Source organism: Oncorhynchus nerka, linkage group LG12 (genome assembly GCF_034236695.1).
Source record: "Oncorhynchus nerka isolate Pitt River linkage group LG12, Oner_Uvic_2.0, whole genome shotgun sequence".
Classification (NCBI taxonomy): Eukaryota; Metazoa; Chordata; class Actinopteri; order Salmoniformes; family Salmonidae; genus Oncorhynchus; species Oncorhynchus nerka.
Genome location: NC_088407.1, coordinates 84,842,440 through 84,860,695, shown reverse-complemented (window position 1 = coordinate 84,860,695; position 18,256 = coordinate 84,842,440). Strand labels below are relative to the sequence as shown.

The following is an 18,256-nucleotide window of genomic DNA, read 5'->3' as shown; positions in this document are numbered from 1 at the left end:
CTGTCTCTGTATCTCTGTCTCTGTATATGTCTCTCTATCTGTATCTCTGTCTCTGTCTCTCTGTATCTCTGTTTCTGTCTCTTTATCTCTGTCTCTGTATCTCTGTCTCTGTATCTGTCTCTGTATCTCTGTCTCTGTATCTCTGTCTCTGTCTCTGTCTACCTGTTTCTGTCTCTGTTTCTGTCTCTTTATCTCTGTCTCTGTATCCCTGTCTCTGTCTCTGTATCTGTCTCTGTATCTCTGTCTCTGTTTCTGTCTCTTTATCTCTGTCTCTGTATCTCTGTCTCTGTATCTCTGTCTCTGTCTACCTGTTTCTGTCTCTGTCCCTGTCTCTGTCTCTGTATCTGTCTCTGTATCTCTGTCTCTGTATATGTCTCTCTATCTGTCTCTGTCTCTCTGTCTCTGTATCTCTGTCTCTGTCTCTCTGTCTCTGTATCTCTGTCTCTGTATCTGTCTCTGTATCTCTGTATCTGTCTCTGTATCTCTGTCTTTGTCTCTGTCTCTCTGTCTCTGTCACTGTATATGTCTACCTGTTTCTGTCTCTGTCTCTGTATCTCTCTCTGTATCTCTGTCTCTGTATCTCTGTATCTCTGTCTCTGTATCTGTCTCTGTATCTCTGTCTCTCTATCTCTGTCTCTGTATCCCTGTCTCTGCATCTCTGTCTCTGTATCTCTGTCTCTCTGTCTCTGTATCTGTCTCTGTATCTCTGTCTCTGTATCTCTGTCTCTGTATCTGTCTCTGTCTCTGTATCTCTGTCTACCTGTCTCTGTATCTGTCTCTGTATCTCTGTCTCTGTATCTCTGTCTCTGTATCTGTCTCTGTATCTCTGTATCTGTCTCTGTATCTCTGTATATCTGTCTCTGTATCTCTGTCTCTGTCTCTCTGTCTCTGTATCTCTGTCTACCTGTATCTGTCTCTGTATCTCTGTCTCTGTATCTCTGTATCTCTGTCTCTGTCTCTCTGTCTCTGTATCTCTGTCTACCTGTTTCTGTCTCTGTCTCTGTATCTCTGTCTCTGTCTCTCTGTCTCTGTCTACCTGTTTCTGTCTTTGTGTCTCTGTCTACCTGTATCTGTCTCTGTATCTATGTCTACCTGTCTCTGTATCTGTCTCTGTATCTGTCTCTGTATCTGTTTCTGTATCTCTGTCTCTGTATCTCTGTCTCTGTATCTATGTCTCTGTATCTCTGTATCTCTGTCTCTGTATCTCTGTCTCTGTATCTCTGTATCTCTGTATCTCTGTCTCTGTATCTGTCTCTCTGTCTCTGTATCTGTCTCTGTATCTCTGTCTCTGTATCTCTGTCTACCTGTATCTGTATCTCTGTCTCTGTCTCTGTCTCTCTGTCTCTGTATCTCTGTCTCTGTATCTCTGCCTCTGTCTCTGTATCTCTGTCTCTGTCTCTCTGTCTCTGTATCTCTGTCTCTGTATCTCTGTCTCTGTCTCTCTGTCTCTGTATCTCTGTCTCTGTCTCTCTGTCTCTGTATCTCTGTCTCTGTCTCTCTGTCTCTGTATCTATGTCTCTGTATCTCTGTCTCTGTATCTCTGCCTCTGTATCTCTGTCTCTGTCTCTCTGTCTCTGTATCTCTGTCTCTGTCTCTCTGTCTCTGTCTCTGTATCTCTGTATCTGTCTCTGTATCTCTGTCTCTGTATCTGTATCTCTGTCTCTGTATATCTGTCTCTGTATCTCTGTCTCTGTATCTCTGTCTCTGTATCTGTCTCTGTATCTCTGTCTCTGTATCTCTGTCTCTGTATCTCTGTCTCTGTATCTCTGTCTCTGTGTCTCTGTCTCTCTGTCTCTGTATCTCTGTCTCTGTCTCTCTGTCTCTGTCTCTGTATCTCTGTCTCTGTATCTCTGTCTCTGTATCTCTGTCTCTGTCTCTGTCTCTGTATCTCTGTCTCTGTATCTCTGTCTCTGTATCTCTGTCTCTGTCTCTGTCTCTGTATCTCTGTATCTCTGTCTCTGTATCTCTGTCTCTGTCTCTGTGTCTCTGTCTCTGTATCTCTGTCTCTGTCTCTGTATCGCTGTCTCTGTATCTCTGTATCTATCTCTGTATCTCTGTCTCTGTATCTCTGTCTCTGTATCTCTGTCTCTGTCTCTGTATCTCTGTCTCTGTATCTCTGTCTCTGTCTCTCTGTCTCTGTCTCTGTATCTCTGTCTCTGTATCTCTGTCTCTGTATCTCTGTCTCTGTATCTCTGTCTCTGTGTCTCTGTCTCTGTATCTCTGTCTCTGTCTCTGTGTCTCTGTGTCTCTGTCTCTGTATCTCTGTATCTCTGTCTCTGTATCTCTGTCTCTGTCTCTGTATCTCTGTCTCTGTATCTCTGTCTCTGTATCTCTGTATCTATCTCTGTATCTCTGCCTCTGTCTCTGTATCTCTGTCTCTGTATCTCTGTCTCTGTCTCTGTATCTCTGTCTCTGTATCTCTGTCTCTGTCTCTGTATCTCTGTCTCTGTATCTCTGCCTCTGTCTCTGTATCTCTGTATCTCTGTCTCTGTATCTCTGCCTCTGTCTCTGTATCTCTGTCTCTGTATCTCTGTCTCTGTATCTCTGCCTCTGTCTCTGTATCTCTGTCTCTGTATCTCTGTCTCTGTCTCTCTGTCTCTGTATCTCTGTCTCTATATCTCTGCATCTCTGTCTCTGTATCTCTGTCTCTGTATCTCTGTCTCTGTCTCTCTGTCTCTGTATCTCTGTCTCTGTCTCTCTGTCTCTGTCTCTCTGTCTCTGTCTCTGTCTCTCTGTCTCTGTCTCTCTGTCTCTGTATCTCTGTCTCTGTATCTGTCTCTCTGTCTCTGTATCTCTGTCTCTGTATCTCTGCCTCTGTCTCTCTGTCTCTGTATCTCTGTCTCTGTATCTCTGCCTCTGTCTCTGTATCTCTGTCTCTGTATCTCTGTCTCTGTCTCTCTGTCTCTCTGTCTCTCTGTCTCTCTGTATCTCTGTCTCTTTATCTCTGTCTCTGTATATCTGTCTCTGTCTACCTGTCTCTGTCTCTGTATCTCTGTATCTCTGCCTCTGTCTCTTTATCTCTGTCTCTGTATATCTGTCTCTGTCTACCTGTCTCTGTATCTCTGCCTCTGTCTCTCTGTCTCTGTCTACCTGTTTCTGTCTCTGTATCTCTGTCTCTGTCTCTGTCTACCTGTATCTGTCTCTGTGTCTCTGTATCTCTGTCTCTGTTTCTGTATCTGTCTCTGTCTCTCTGTCTCTGTATCTCTGTCTCTGTCTCTGTCTCTGTGTCTCTGTATCTCTGTCTCTGTATATGTCTCTCTATCTGTATCTCTGTCTCTGTCTCTCTGTATCTCTGTTTCTGTCTCTTTATCTCTGTCTCTGTATCTCTGTCTCTGTATCTGTCTCTGTATCTCTGTCTCTGTATCTCTGTCTCTGTCTCTGTCTACCTGTTTCTGTCTCTGTTTCTGTCTCTTTATCTCTGTCTCTGTATCCCTGTCTCTGTCTCTGTATCTGTCTCTGTATCTCTGTCTCTGTTTCTGTCTCTTTATCTCTGTCTCTGTATCTCTGTCTCTGTATCTCTGTCTCTGTCTACCTGTTTCTGTCTCTGTCCCTGTCTCTGTCTCTGTATCTGTCTCTGTATCTCTGTCTCTGTATATGTCTCTCTATCTGTCTCTGTCTCTCTGTCTCTGTATCTCTGTCTCTGTCTCTCTGTCTCTGTATCTCTGTCTCTGTATCTGTCTCTGTATCTCTGTATCTGTCTCTGTATCTCTGTCTTTGTCTCTGTCTCTCTGTCTCTGTCACTGTATATGTCTACCTGTTTCTGTCTCTGTCTCTGTATCTCTCTCTGTATCTCTGTCTCTGTATCTCTGTATCTCTGTCTCTGTATCTGTCTCTGTATCTCTGTCTCTATCTCTGTCTCTGTATCCCTGTCTCTGTATCTCTGTCTCTGTATCTCTGTCTCTCTGTCTCTGTATCTGTCTCTGTATCTCTGTCTCTGTATCTCTGTCTCTGTATCTGTCTCTGTCTCTGTATCTCTGTCTACCTGTCTCTGTATCTGTCTCTGTATCTCTGTCTCTGTATCTCTGTCTCTGTATCTGTCTCTGTATCTCTGTATCTGTCTCTGTATCTCTGTATATCTGTCTCTGTATCTCTGTCTCTGTCTCTCTGTCTCTGTATCTCTGTCTACCTGTATCTGTCTCTGTATCTCTGTCTCTGTATCTCTGTATCTCTGTCTCTCTGTCTCTGTATCTCTGTCTACCTGTTTCTGTCTCTGTCTCTGTATCTCTGTCTCTGTCTCTCTGTCTCTGTCTACCTGTTTCTGTCTTTGTGTCTCTGTCTACCTGTATCTGTCTCTGTATCTATGTCTACCTGTCTCTGTATCTGTCTCTGTATCTGTCTCTGTATCTGTTTCTGTATCTCTGTCTCTGTATCTCTGTCTCTGTATCTATGTCTCTGTATCTCTGTATCTCTGTCTCTGTATCTCTGTCTCTGTATCTCTGTATCTCTGTATCTCTGTCTCTGTATCTGTCTCTCTGTCTCTGTATCTGTCTCTGTATCTCTGTCTCTGTATCTCTGTCTACCTGTATCTGTATCTCTGTCTCTGTCTCTGTCTCTCTGTCTCTGTATCTCTGTCTCTGTATCTCTGTCTCTGTATCTCTGCCTCTGTCTCTGTATCTCTGTCTCTGTCTCTCTGTCTCTGTATCTCTGTCTCTGTATCTCTGTCTCTGTCTCTCTGTCTCTGTATCTCTGTCTCTGTCTCTCTGTCTCTGTATCTCTGTCTCTGTCTCTCTGTCTCTGTATCTCTGTCTCTGTCTCTCTGTCTCTGTATCTCTGTCTCTGTCTCTCTGTCTCTGTCTCTGTATCTCTGTATCTGTCTCTGTATCTCTGTCTCTGTATCTGTATCTCTGTCTCTGTATATCTGTCTCTGTATCTCTGTCTCTGTATCTCTGTCTCTGTATCTGTCTCTGTATCTCTGTCTCTGTATCTCTGTCTCTGTATCTCTGTCTCTGTATCTCTGTCTCTGTGTCTCTGTCTCTCTGTCTCTGTATCTCTGTCTCTGTCTCTCTGTCTCTGTCTCTGTATCTCTGTCTCTGTATCTCTGTCTCTGTATCTCTGTCTCTGTCTCTCTGTCTCTGTCTCTGTATCTCTGTCTCTGTATCTCTGTCTCTGTATCTCTGTCTCTGTATCTCTGTCTCTGTGTCTCTGTCTCTGTCTCTGTATCTCTGTATCTCTGTCTCTGTATCTCTGTCTCTGTCTCTGTGTCTCTGTCTCTGTATCTCTGTCTCTGTCTCTGTATCGCTGTCTCTGTATCTCTGTATCTATCTCTGTATCTCTGTCTCTGTATCTCTGTCTCTGTATCTCTGTCTCTGTCTCTGTATCTCTGTCTCTGTATCTCTGTCTCTGTCTCTGTCTCTGTCTCTGTATCTCTGTCTCTGTATCTCTGTCTCTGTATCTCTGTCTCTGTATCTCTGTCTCTGTGTCTCTGTCTCTGTATCTCTGTCTCTGTCTCTGTGTCTCTGTGTCTCTGTCTCTGTATCTCTGTATCTCTGTCTCTGTATCTCTGTCTCTGTCTCTCTCTGTATCTCTGTCTCTGTATCTCTGTCTCTGTATCTCTGTATCTATCTCTGTATCTCTGCCTCTGTCTCTGTATCTCTGTCTCTGTATCTCTGTCTCTGTCTCTGTATCTGTATCTCTGTCTCTGTCTCTGTATCTCTGTCTCTGTATCTCTGCCTCTGTCTCTGTATCTCTGTATCTCTGTCTCTGTATCTCTGCCTCTGTATCTCTGTCTCTGTATCTCTGTCTCTGTATCTCTGCCTCTGTCTCTGTATCTCTGTCTCTGTATCTCTGTCTCTGTCTCTCTGTCTCTGTATCTCTGTCTCTATATCTCTGCATCTCTGTCTCTGTATCTCTGTCTCTGTATCTCTGTCTCTCTGTCTCTGTATCTCTGTCTCTGTCTCTCTGTCTCTGTCTCTCTGTCTCTGTCTCTGTCTCTCTGTCTCTGTCTCTCTGTCTCTGTATCTCTGTCTCTGTATCTGTCTCTCTGTCTCTGTATCTCTGTCTCTGTATCTCTGCCTCTGTCTCTCTGTCTCTGTATCTCTGTCTCTGTATCTCTGCCTCTGTCTCTGTATCTCTGTCTCTGTATCTCTGTCTCTGTCTCTCTGTCTCTCTGTCTCTCTGTCTCTCTGTATCTCTGTCTCTTTATCTCTGTCTCTGTATATCTGTCTCTGTCTACCTGTCTCTGTCTCTGTATCTCTGTATCTCTGCCTCTGTCTCTTTATCTCTGTCTCTGTATATCTGTCTCTGTCTACCTGTCTCTGTCTCTCTGCCTCTGTCTCTCTGTCTCTGTCTACCTGTTTCTGTCTCTGTATCTCTGTCTCTGTCTCTGTCTACCTGTATCTGTCTCTGTGTCTCTGTATCTCTGTCTCTGTTTCTGTATCTGTCTCTGTCTCTCTGTCTCTGTATCTCTGTCTCTGTCTCTGTCTCTGTGTCTCTGTATCTCTGTCTCTGTCCCTGTCTCTGTATCTGTGTCTCTGTGTCTCTGTCTCTGTACCTCTGTCTCTGTCTCTCTCTCTGTATCTCTGTCTCTGTATCTCTGTCTCTGTCTCTGTATCTCTGTCTACCTGTCTCTGTATCTGTCTCTGTATCTCTGTATCTGTATCTGTCTCTGTATCTCTGTATCTCTGTCTCTGTATCTCTGTATCTCTGTCCCTGTCTCTGTGTCTCTGTCTCTGTGTCTCTGTACCTCTGTCTCTGTCTCTCTGTCTCTGTATCTCTGTCTACCTGTTTCTGTCTCTGTATCTCTCTCTCTGTCTCTGTCCCTGTCTCTGTATCTCTGTCTCTCTGTCCCTGTCTCTGTCCCTGTCTCTGTCTCTGTGTGGGTTCAATAGGATATACAGGTCTATAGGTGGTTAGCTATGTGTGTCAGTGGAATGGTGTGTGTGTTAACATGTGGTTAACTGTGAGTGTGTGTTAGTTAAATGTTGTTTTCACACAGCAGACTGTCTGTTCCAGTAACTGCTCTATGTATGACTGTGACTGTGGGTTAAAAAGACAGAAAGGTTATATTATGTGGTCTGTTTCTTAGACGACCACAATGGAAATGAGTTTTTTTCCTTTCTATCTTCAGCCATTTTTTTAAAATATTTTATATATAGAATGTAAATGTTATCTGTGGCTGGAGCAGCCCAATACTTTATCTGTGGCTGGAGCAGCCCACTACTTTATCTGTGGCTGGAGCAGCCCAATACTTTATCTGTGGCTGGAGCAGCCCAATACTTTATCTGTGGCTGGAGCAGCCCAATACTTTATCTGTGGCTGGAGCAGCCCAATACTTTATCTGTGGCTGGAGCAGCCCACTACTTTATCTGTGGCTGGAGCAGCCCACTACTTTATCTGTGGCTGGAGCAGCCCAATACTTTCCATTAAATCAATCTTAACCAGGAGGGAGTAAAGTGTAAACAACAGACAAGGTGTGGATGAGTGTTGCTGAAAACAATCAACCCTATCCTCTCCATAGAAGTGTTTGTTTATATCCTGGTCCCGAGGAATCCACTAACTGAACTCATCATTAATCCGTAGATTAGTGGAATCTCATTCGTGTTTAGAAGTGCAACTGAAGCATAAAATTAGTCTGAAAAAATAAATAAAAATATGTTTGATGCCGAGCAGAAATTACAATAAGAACCATTTTAGATCTGTGTTTACAAAACGCAGGAAGATATTTCTTATGTGTTTTATACATATATTTTCCGCGTGAAAAACACGCGGAAAAACATTGTGCGTTAACACGACCCCCGTGTGTTTCACATCAATGCGCTATGTAGATATCAATAATAAGTGATATCTGTATCAACGTAGACTACACCACTGCTGTCATCTTCACCACCAAGCGTTTATTCAAGTTGGATCATCTTTGAGATGTGAGATTTCAATAGATTGGACTGTATAGCCTACAAAAACCTATTCCTGCTATTTTCCCCACGATCCATCAAACATTTGTTGCAACATCATAGTGGTCTCTGACTTGTGGTCAGACTCGCTCAGGTGGAACAAATTTAAACTTGCGCCTTTTTTCAAAGCTGATTTGAATGTCATTGAGAAAACAGAGAAGCTGTCAAAGATTTTTTTTCTCCAGCAAACTACCTTTCTGAATTTAAAAGTAATCCTCTAAGAAATCATCTAGTTTTTCAAAAGTAATCTGATTACAATATTTTTGCTGGTAACGTAACGGATTACAGTTAATATTTTGTTGTTGTAATCTGTTGCTTCCCAACCCTGTTGGTAGGTCCTGTATAAACACAAACGAACTGCTCCGCAAAGCTCAATAAGTATGAATGCCCTGACTTTTAAAGAGGTTCTGGTCATTATAGTGTATGGCAATGCATAGAATATTATGTTATTACTGTATCCTGTATATGCTAGTCCTAGCATTCATGTCAGTGTATATTATATCTAACCTAGATGACTATTTCATTACATACTATTTATTTATGTTCCTCCGTAGAACCACTTTTATAAACTCCTACTTTCATTACGGAGCAGTGTGGTGTGTTGAATCCATTATCTGAATAAACCTGTTTTGAAGATATCTTGGACTTGTTCTTGCTGGACAGACCCGTGGTGGCTGAACCTTATCCACTGGCTCCTATAGCTCTCTACTAGTGCCCGTTCTACATGGTCCTCCCGGATCAGATCTTTACTCATCTAGTCACAACCCAATGTACAGTATAGGTTGTTTCATAGGAGGTTGGTGGTACCTTAATTGGAGAGGACGGGCTGGAATACGTGGAATTTAATCAAATATCTCAAACGCATGGTTTCCAGGTGTTTGATGCCATTCTATTTTCTCAGTGTCGGCCATTATTATGAGCCGTCCTCCCCTCGGCAGCCTCCACTGTCTTGTATAGTTGTTGTGTTTTTGGCGATGTCACTTCTTGCCACTGGGTGGCAGTAATGCATAAGGTGATGGGTCAGGTTAGCTTTAAAGGTAGACTCGGCGAGATGACAGATGCACCAAGTAAACAGTAGTAGTGGGTCAGTTTCCACAACAACCAGGAGCGGTTGAAGCATGAGGCTAAACTTCTCCGCTGTTTTGTTCCTACCCTGATGAAGACAGCTTATCTGTCGAAACGTTGGACATAAATATGTTTTGCATCTGAGCTTCTAGAGTGTGCGGCTCTCTTTTATTTTTTTAAAAGTGTTCTACTCCGCTAGCCAGCACCTCGCCTAAATAAGTGTGCGTTTATTTCGCCTCTAGATTGGTCCTGGAGCTACCACGTTGTAGCAGCTGAAGCGCACCCGTGCACATGCGCAGATCTCTTTTGTCAAGTCGATCGTCACCAGTCTTTCAAGGTGTGTTGCAGTCTGCGGATAAAAGTTGTCCGTTTTGCGCCTCATGTCAACTGCATTAACTTGACAAAAATCATGTCATCAAAGGTCATGAAGTTTTCACTCTTCATCCTGCAGACATCATTGTGGGAGGCTCTGTTGTTTTTATTTGACCTACGTGAACGTGACCAAAGACTAAAACAGGAATCAATTTGCTGCGATTAATGTGGATATAAACATATACAAATACCACAATAAATATCTGGACGCTAAATCCAGAGAAATGACGGACCATGTAAAAAAAACTGCTGGTTGCTAAATCCCAGAGAAATGGTGCACACCCTGTGGTAGCGCGTGCATGCAAAATACTGTTTACCAATACAACAATTAAACCACTTCTGCAAAAGTAGTTGTGCAACCAATGTAATAACACTTATGGCAATTCAAAATAATACTGCATACAATAAACAATAGGCAAAGCGGTATTGGCAACCCTTGACATTAAACAATAGTAACAGCCATACAGTAGGACATATGGCTGAAAACTATCAAAGTAACCGGAAGTAATTAGTGGTAATTACCTAATTATTACACAGCATGTAAAAGCCCCAATAACAACCCTGGAACTTACATTTCAATGCACACACTGTTGTTCAGACATTCGTGTTACTCAACAATAAAAAGTCATTCGGAGGACGATAACACTGTCACCTGAGTGGGCCGGTGCAGTGTCCAGATGCGCAATTTCCAAGCGCCCTGATTGGTTGGGAATGGCAGGGAAATGATGGGTGAGGGTTAACTTAGGTAGGCTGAGCAGCCAAACTAACGGGACTTAATGGAAACTAAAGGGACTGTGAGAGGAAGTTAAGTAGAGAGGAGAGGAGCAGGACTGATTTTTTTAGTGACCAATAAGGAACGCCTGCTCTTTCCATGACATTGACTGACCAGGTGAAAGCTGTGATCCCTTATTGATGTCACTTGTTAAATCCACTTCGATCAGAGTAGATGAAGGAGAGGAGACAGGTTAGACTATTCAGACTATTAAGAAATGGATTGTGTATGTGTGTCATTCAGAGGGTGAATTGGCAAGACAAAAGATTTGTGTCTTTGAATTGGGTATGGTAGTAGGTAACAGGCGCACAGCTTTGTGTCAAGAACTGCAACGCAGCTTGATTTGTCAAGCTAAACCGTTTCCTGTGTGTATCAAGAATGATCCACCACCCAAAGGACACCCAGCCAACTTGACATAATTGTGGGAAGCATCGGAGTCAACATGGGCCAGCATCCCTGTGGAACGCTTTCGACACCTTGTAGAGTCCATGTCCCCACGAATTGAAGCTGTTCTGAGGGCAAAGGGAGGGGGGGAACTAAACATTAGCAAGGTATTCATAATGCTTGGTATACTCTGTGTACATTATAAAGAACAACATTACATAAATAATGTCAACACTGCCATGTTGATCTGAGCCTTGCTGTTGGAAAACCACATTAGTGTCCAACTTTCGGCTGTCGCAGATGCAACTCTTCAGACTTCACGTCTCTTTCGTCTACAGTTGGTTGCTTTAGCCTTACCACTCAAACGGATCCAATACCCGTGGTGTTGCTCAAGGCGACATCATCTCACTAAGTCTACCTTTGTGACAATCTTAATGTGACCCGCCAGATTCAGAAGCTTGATAACCCCATTAGAAGAAGAAACGTCAAAACCCCATTTTGAAAACCCTTTCAAAAGTTATTCATTAGTTGTATATTTTAATTTGTTTTGGAGTTAAAGATAATAGTTTCAATGTATTGTTTTACGTTTTTCCAAACGAGTTTGTTAATTATTTTGTTTCCGCTTACTAAATCGTGTTTTCATGATTCATTTTAGTCTCAGTTTTAGTTTACTAAATAACCTATAATATATATATATGTATATATAATAACCTTATAACCTGAAAGAATTAAACCAGGTGAGTGTGAACAGCCTGCCTCTCCTCCTCACTTCTCACCTACAACAACAGCCTTTGACCTACTAGAGACAAACGCCTACCTAGTTGATCAATCATTTAGAATAGCACACTTCTCTCTGTGTTACCATAGATACCGGCAGATAATTCATATTTCAACACACATCCATAACCGCACATTCAGCGAGCTGGTGATCTGCGTGTAAGATTAGCTTTGAGTTAATAATGTTCCATAAAAAAAGCATTTGATCTTTTAACCGGTTGCCTTCAAGAGCGTTTTACAGCAACAGTCGCGCTGCGCTGATCGTCAGATCTCAAATCATAAATCAAATCAAATGTTATTTGTCACATACACACGGTTAGCAGATGTTAATGCGAGTGTAGAGAAATGCTTGTGCTTCTCGTTCCAACAATGCAGTAATAACCAACGAGTAATCTAACCTAACAATTCCACTACTACTACTGTGGGAGTAAATGGCACATATAGGGACAGATATACTGCTATAGAGCAAGGACAGGTGTACATTAGACCACAGGAGGAGAAGGCGACCCGTAAGTACATAGGAACTTGAACACACTCATGTTAGAGGGACACATAGTCTACTAGTCCTAATAAGGACAGACATACCAAAGAAGCACACCAAGCTAAACATAAGTACGAAGACCAAAGACATAGGCCCATAGGATAGATGAACATATTTTATTGTTAGGACATGAAGGGGTCCTGCCACCATTATAACTTATCTGAAAGCAGATATGGGCGTAAACAAGCAGGACGCTTAAGACTGAAAGATAATGGTGGCAGATGAACTGAGGGAAGGAACTTCATTTGCATGTGGGATGGACTCATATGTTGTATGTGTATAGGAACAGAGCCAGAGCTCAGGGTCTGTGGTGGTTCCGCGGACCAGCTCGGCTTCTGATATGTTTGTATTAAAAGCCTTTATTGAATTCACAAGTTCTTGTAAGTGTTATATTTGTAAGACAATTTTCCACCACACTACCTTATACACACAAGTGTAAAGGGATAAAGAATATGTACATAAAGATATATGAATGAGTGATGGTACAGAACGGCATAGGCAAGATGCAGTAGATGGTATAGAGTACAGTATATACATATGAGATGAGTAATGTAGGGTATATAAACATAAGTGGCATAGTTTAAAGTGGCTAGTGATACATGTATTACATAAAGATGGCAAGATGCAGTAGATGGTGTAGAGTACAGTATATACATATACATATGAGATGAGTAATGTAGGGTATGTAAACATTATATAAAGTGGCATTGTTTAAAGTGGCTAGTGATACATGTATTACATAAAGATGGCAAGATGCAGTAGATGGTGTAGAGTACAGTATATACATATGAGATCACAACGTCTATCTCAGGACCCACAAACACAGTAGTGTGACCGTTCCTTCCTGTCCCACAAGTCAGTGAGTCAGCACACAAATGATTAGTGGGAGGATAGTGTGTTTGTTACCAACGCTGCAATCATGGGACACAGTATAGATGTTTGTTCAGTCCTCAATATTAGCAGCACTCCCACAACAATTCTCCATAGATTTGCTGTGGATTACCCAGAATTCCATAATTTTACCAGTGAGTGCATTATACAACGTAAACACACCAATCTGACAGGAGGTGGCGTATTACCCATTTTATGCAGGAATTTAACCCAATTTATTTACAGTGGCACTTTATCATGTGCGCAGCGGCACGAGTACATTAATGACGACCTAGAACGCATCGACTCATTTAGGGGAGGAGTTGTCAACTATTACATAAATTGTTTTCAGTAGGTCAGAGTTTCACTTAGTCACCCACCTCCCCTGTCCTCAGTAGAGACTCCCCCGGACAGAGAGATCGATGAAATGGCGACCAAGAAGGCGGTTTTGTTCAACCTGTGGGGGGTCGTTGTTTCTCCCAGACCTGCAGAAGTTTTCCTCAAATTCGAAGAAACCCTCAAACTCCCCAGGTAGGAATCAAATCTTTTTTCAGCGGTGAGATATACTGCAAACTGAATCTCATGCATTGTTCAGCGCGTACTGACGGACACTGAAACATCAGTTAGTTATGCGCATGTTCGGAATAATAAACATTTGGCTACACAACAACTTAACGGTGATTTTGTTACTGAAGTTACAGTTTGACCATAGAATTGTTAGATATTCCTGCACTGTCGGAACTAGCATTGGTATATTGCTACACTCGCAATACTATTTGCCCACCATGTGTATGTGACCAATAAATTTGATATTTCACCAGGCAAGTCCGGGTAACACATTCTTATTTTCAATGACGGCCTATGCACAGTGGGTTAACTGCCTTGTTCAGGGGCAGGATTAAATAATTCAACCTTGTCAGCATAGGGATTCGATCTAGCAACCTTTCGGTTACTGGCCCAACGCCCTAACCACTAGGATACAGGCCGCCCCCAAACATCACGTCATTGGATTTAGGCTAAATTGGGTGAAGAAAAGACAACTCTTAATATTGATTACTTTTTGGAAATCCAAACAGTTTTCCACGTTGATTCAACGGCATAACATTATTTACCTTTTTCTTATGACGTGTTGATTCAACTCGCCCCCCCCAATGGGTAGAGACAAGGGGTAACCCCCCTAACTTGCCCCCTACAATCATATGTGAAAGACTGGCGTAGAGCATGCCAAGACGCAGGATCATATGTGAAAGACTGGCGGAGAGCAGGCCAAGACGCAGGATCATATGTGAAAGACTGGCGGAGAGCAGGCCAAGACGCAGGATCATATGTGAAAGACTGGCGGAGAGCAGGCCAAGACGCAGGATCATATGTGAAAGACTGGCGGAGAGCAGGCCAAGACGCAGGATCATATGTGAAAGACTGGCGGAGAGCAGGCCAAGACGCAGGATCATATGTGAAAGACTGGCGTAGAGCAGGCCAAGACGCAGGATCATATGTGAAAGACTGGCGTAGAGCAGGCCAAGACGCAGGATCATATGTGAAAGACTGGCGGAGAGCAGGCCAAGACGCAGGATCATATGTGAAAGACTGGCGTAGAGCAGGCCAAGACGCAGGATCATATGTGAAAGACTGGCGTAGAGCAGGCCAAGACGCAGGATCATATGTGAAAGACTGGCGGAGAGCAGGCCAAGACGCAGGATCATATGTGAAAGACTGGCGGAGAGCAGGCCAAGACGCAGGATCATATGTGAAAGACTGGCGTAGAGCAGGCCAAGACGCAGGATCATATGTGAAAGACTGGCGTAGAGCAGGCCAAGATGCAGGATCATATGTGAAAGACTGGCGTAGAGCATGCCAAGACGCAGGATCATATGTGAAAGACTGGCGTAGAGCAGGCCAAGACGCAGGATCATATGTGAAAGACTGGCGGAGAGCAGGCCAAGACGCAGGATCATATGTGAAAGACTGGCGGAGAGCAGGCCAAGACGCAGGATCATATGTGAAAGACTGGCGGAGAGCATGCCAAGACGCATGATCATATTTGAAAGACTGGCGGAGAGCATGCCAAGACGCAGGATCATATGTGAAAGACTGGCGGAGAGCATGCCAAGACGCAGGATCATATGTGAAAGACTGGCGTAGAGCAGGCCAAGACGCAGGATTATATGTGAAAGACTGGCGTAGAGCATGCCAAGACGCAGGATCATATGTGAAAGACTGGCGGAGAGCATGCCAAGACGCAGGATCATATGTGAAAGACTGGCGTAGAGCATGCCAAGACGCAGGATCATATGTGAAAGACTGGCGGAGAGCAGGCCAAGACGCAGGATCATATGTGAAAGACAGGCGGAGAGCAGGCCAAGACGCAGGATCATATGTGAAAGACTGGCGGAGAGCAGGCCAAGACGCAGGATCATATGTGAAAGACTGGCGTAGAGCATGCCAAGACGCAGGATCATATGTGAAAGACTGGCGTAGAGCATGCCAAGACGCAGGATCATATGTGAAAGACTGGCGTAGAGCATGCCAAGACGCAGGATCATATGTGAAAGACTGGCGTAGAACAGGCCAAGACGCAGGATCATATGTGAAAGACTGGAGGAGAGCAGGCCAAGACGCAGGATCATATGTGAAAGACTGGCGGAGAGCAGGCCAAGACGCAGGATCATATGTGAAAGACTGGCGGAGAGCATGCCAAGACGCAGGATCATATGTGAAAGACTGGCGTAGAGCAGGCCAAGACGCAGGATCATATGTGAAAGACTGGCGTAGAGCAGGCCAAGACGCAGGATCATATGTGAAAGACTGGCGTAGAGCAGGCCAAGACGCAGGATCATATGTGAAAGACTGGCGGAGAGCAGGCCAAGACGCAGGATCATATGTGAAAGACTGGCGGAGAGCATGCCAAGACGCAGGATCATATGTGAAAGACTGGCGTAGAGCAGGCCAAGACGCAGGATCATATGTGAAAGACTGGCGTAGAGCATGCCAAGACGCAGGATCATATGTGAAAGACTGGCGGAGAGCATGCCAAGACGCAGGATCATATGTGAAAGACTGGCGTAGAGCATGCCAAGACGCAGGATCATATGTGAAAGACTGGCGGAGAGCAGGCCAAGACGCAGGATCATATGTGAAAGACTGGCGGAGAGCAGGCCAAGACGCAGGATCATATGTGAAAGACTGGCGGAGAGCAGGCCAAGACGCAGGATCATATGTGAAAGACTGGCGTAGAGCATGCCAAGACGCAGGATCATATGTGAAAGACTGGCGTAGAGCAGGCCAAGACGCAGGATCATATGTGAAAGACTGGCGTAGAGCAGGCCAAGACGCAGGATCATATGTGAAAGACTGGCGAGAGCAGGCCAAGACGCAGGATCATATGTGAAAGACTGGCGAGAGCAGGCCAAGACGCAGGATCATATGTGAAAGACTGGCGTAGAGCATGCCAAGACGCAGGATCATATGTGAAAGACTGGCGTAGAGCATGCCAAGACGCAGGATCATATGTGAAAGACTGGCGTAGAGCAGGCCAAGACGCAGGATCATATGTGAAAGACTGGCGTAGAGCATGCCAAGACGCAGGATCATATGTGAAAGACTGCCAAGGCAGGTAGAGCATGCCAAGACGCAGGATCATATGTGAAAGACTGGCGTAGAGCAGGCCAAGACGCAGGATCATATGTGAAAGACTGGCGTAGAGCAGGCCAAGACGCAGGATCATATGTGAAAGACTGGCGTAGAGCAGGCCAAGACGCAGGATCATATGTGAAAGACTGGCGTAGAGCATGCCAAGACGCAGGATCATATGTGAAAGACTGGCGGAGAGCAGGCAGACGCAGGATCATATGTGAAAGACTGGCGGAGAGCATGCCAAGACGCAGGATCATATGTGAAAGACTGGCGGAGAGCAGGCCAAGACGAAAGGATCATATGTGAAAGACTGGAGAGCAGGCCAAGACGCAGGATCATATGTGAAAGACTGGCGGAGAGCAGGCCAAGACGCAGGATCATATGTGAAAGACTGGCGGAGAGCAGGCCAAGACGCAGGATCATATGTGAAAGACTGGCGGAGAGCAGGCCAAGACGCAGGATCATATGTGAAAGACTGGCGCCAAGAGAGCAGGCCAAGACGCAGGATCATATGTGAAAGAGCAGAGCAGGCCAAGACGCAGGATCATATGTGAAAGACTGGCGAGAGCAGGCCAAGACGCAGGATCATATGTGAAAGACTGGCGTAGAGCAGGCCAAGACGCAGGATCATATGTGAAAGACTGGCGTAGAGCAGGCCAAGACGCAGGATCATATGTGAAAGACTGGCGTAGAGCAGGCCAAGACGCAGGATCATATGTGAAAGACTGGCGTAGAGCAGGCCAAGACGCAGGATCATATGTGAAAGACTGGCGGAGAGCAGGCCAAGACGCAGGATCATATGTGAAAGAAAGATCTGGCGGAGAGCAGGCCAAGACGCAGGATCATATGTGAAAGACTGGCGAGAGCAGGCCAAGACGCAGGATCATATGTGAAAGACTGGCGAGAGCAGGCCAAGACGCAGGATCATATGTGAAAGACTGGCGAGAGCAGGCCAAGACGCAGGATCATATGTGAAAGACTGGCGTAGAGCAGGCCAAGAAGGATCATATGTGAAAGCGAGAGCAGGCCAAGACGCAGGATCATATGTGAAAGACTGGCGGAGAGCAGGCCAAGACGCAGGATCATATGTGAAAGACTGGCGTAGAGCAGGCCAAGACGCAGGATCATATGTGAAAGACTGGCGAGAGCAGGCCAAGACGCAGGATCATATGTGAAAGACTGGCGGAGAGCAGGCCAAGACGCAGGATCATATGTGAAAGACTGGCGGAGAGCAGGCCAAGACGCAGGATCATATGTGAAAGACTGGCGTAGAGCAGGCCAAGACGCAGGATCATATGTGAAAGACTGGCGTAGAGCAGGCCAAGACGCAGGATCATATGTGAAAGACTGGCGGAGAGCAGGCCAAGACGCAGGATCATATGTGAAAGACTGGCGGAGAGCAGGCCAAGACGCAGGATCATATGTGAAAGACTGGCGTAGAGCAGGCCAAGACGCAGGATCATATGTGAAAGACTGGCGTAGAGCAGGCCAAGACGCAGGATCATATGTGAAAGACTGGCGAGAGCAGGCCAAGACGCAGGATCATATGTGAAAGACTGGCGTAGAGCAGGCCAAGACGCAGGATCATATGTGAAAGATGGCGAGAGCATGCCAAGACGCAGGATCATATGTGAAAGACTGGCGTAGAGCAGGCCAAGACGCAGGATCATATGTGAAAGACTGGCGGAGAGCAGGCCAAGACGCAGGATCATATGTGAAAGACTGGCGAGAGCAGGCCAAGACGCAGGATCATATGTGAAAGACTGGCGGAGAGCAGGCCAAGACGCAGGATCATATGTGAAAGACTGGCGTAGAGCAGGATCATATGTGAAAGACTGGCGTAGAGCAGGCCAAGACGCAGGATCATATGTGAAAGACTGGCGGAGAGCAGGCCAAGACGCAGGATCATATGTGAAAGACTGGCGTAGAGCAGGCCAAGACGCAGGATCATAT

At 44.9% G+C, this 18,256-nt stretch overlaps 1 pseudogene; it reads left to right on the top strand.

Moving 5' to 3' along the window:
- Positions 1-13,012: 13,012 nt before the first annotated feature.
- LOC115113794 (bifunctional epoxide hydrolase 2-like) overlaps positions 13,013-18,256 on the top strand; it is a 34,024-nt pseudogene continuing 28,780 nt past the window's right edge.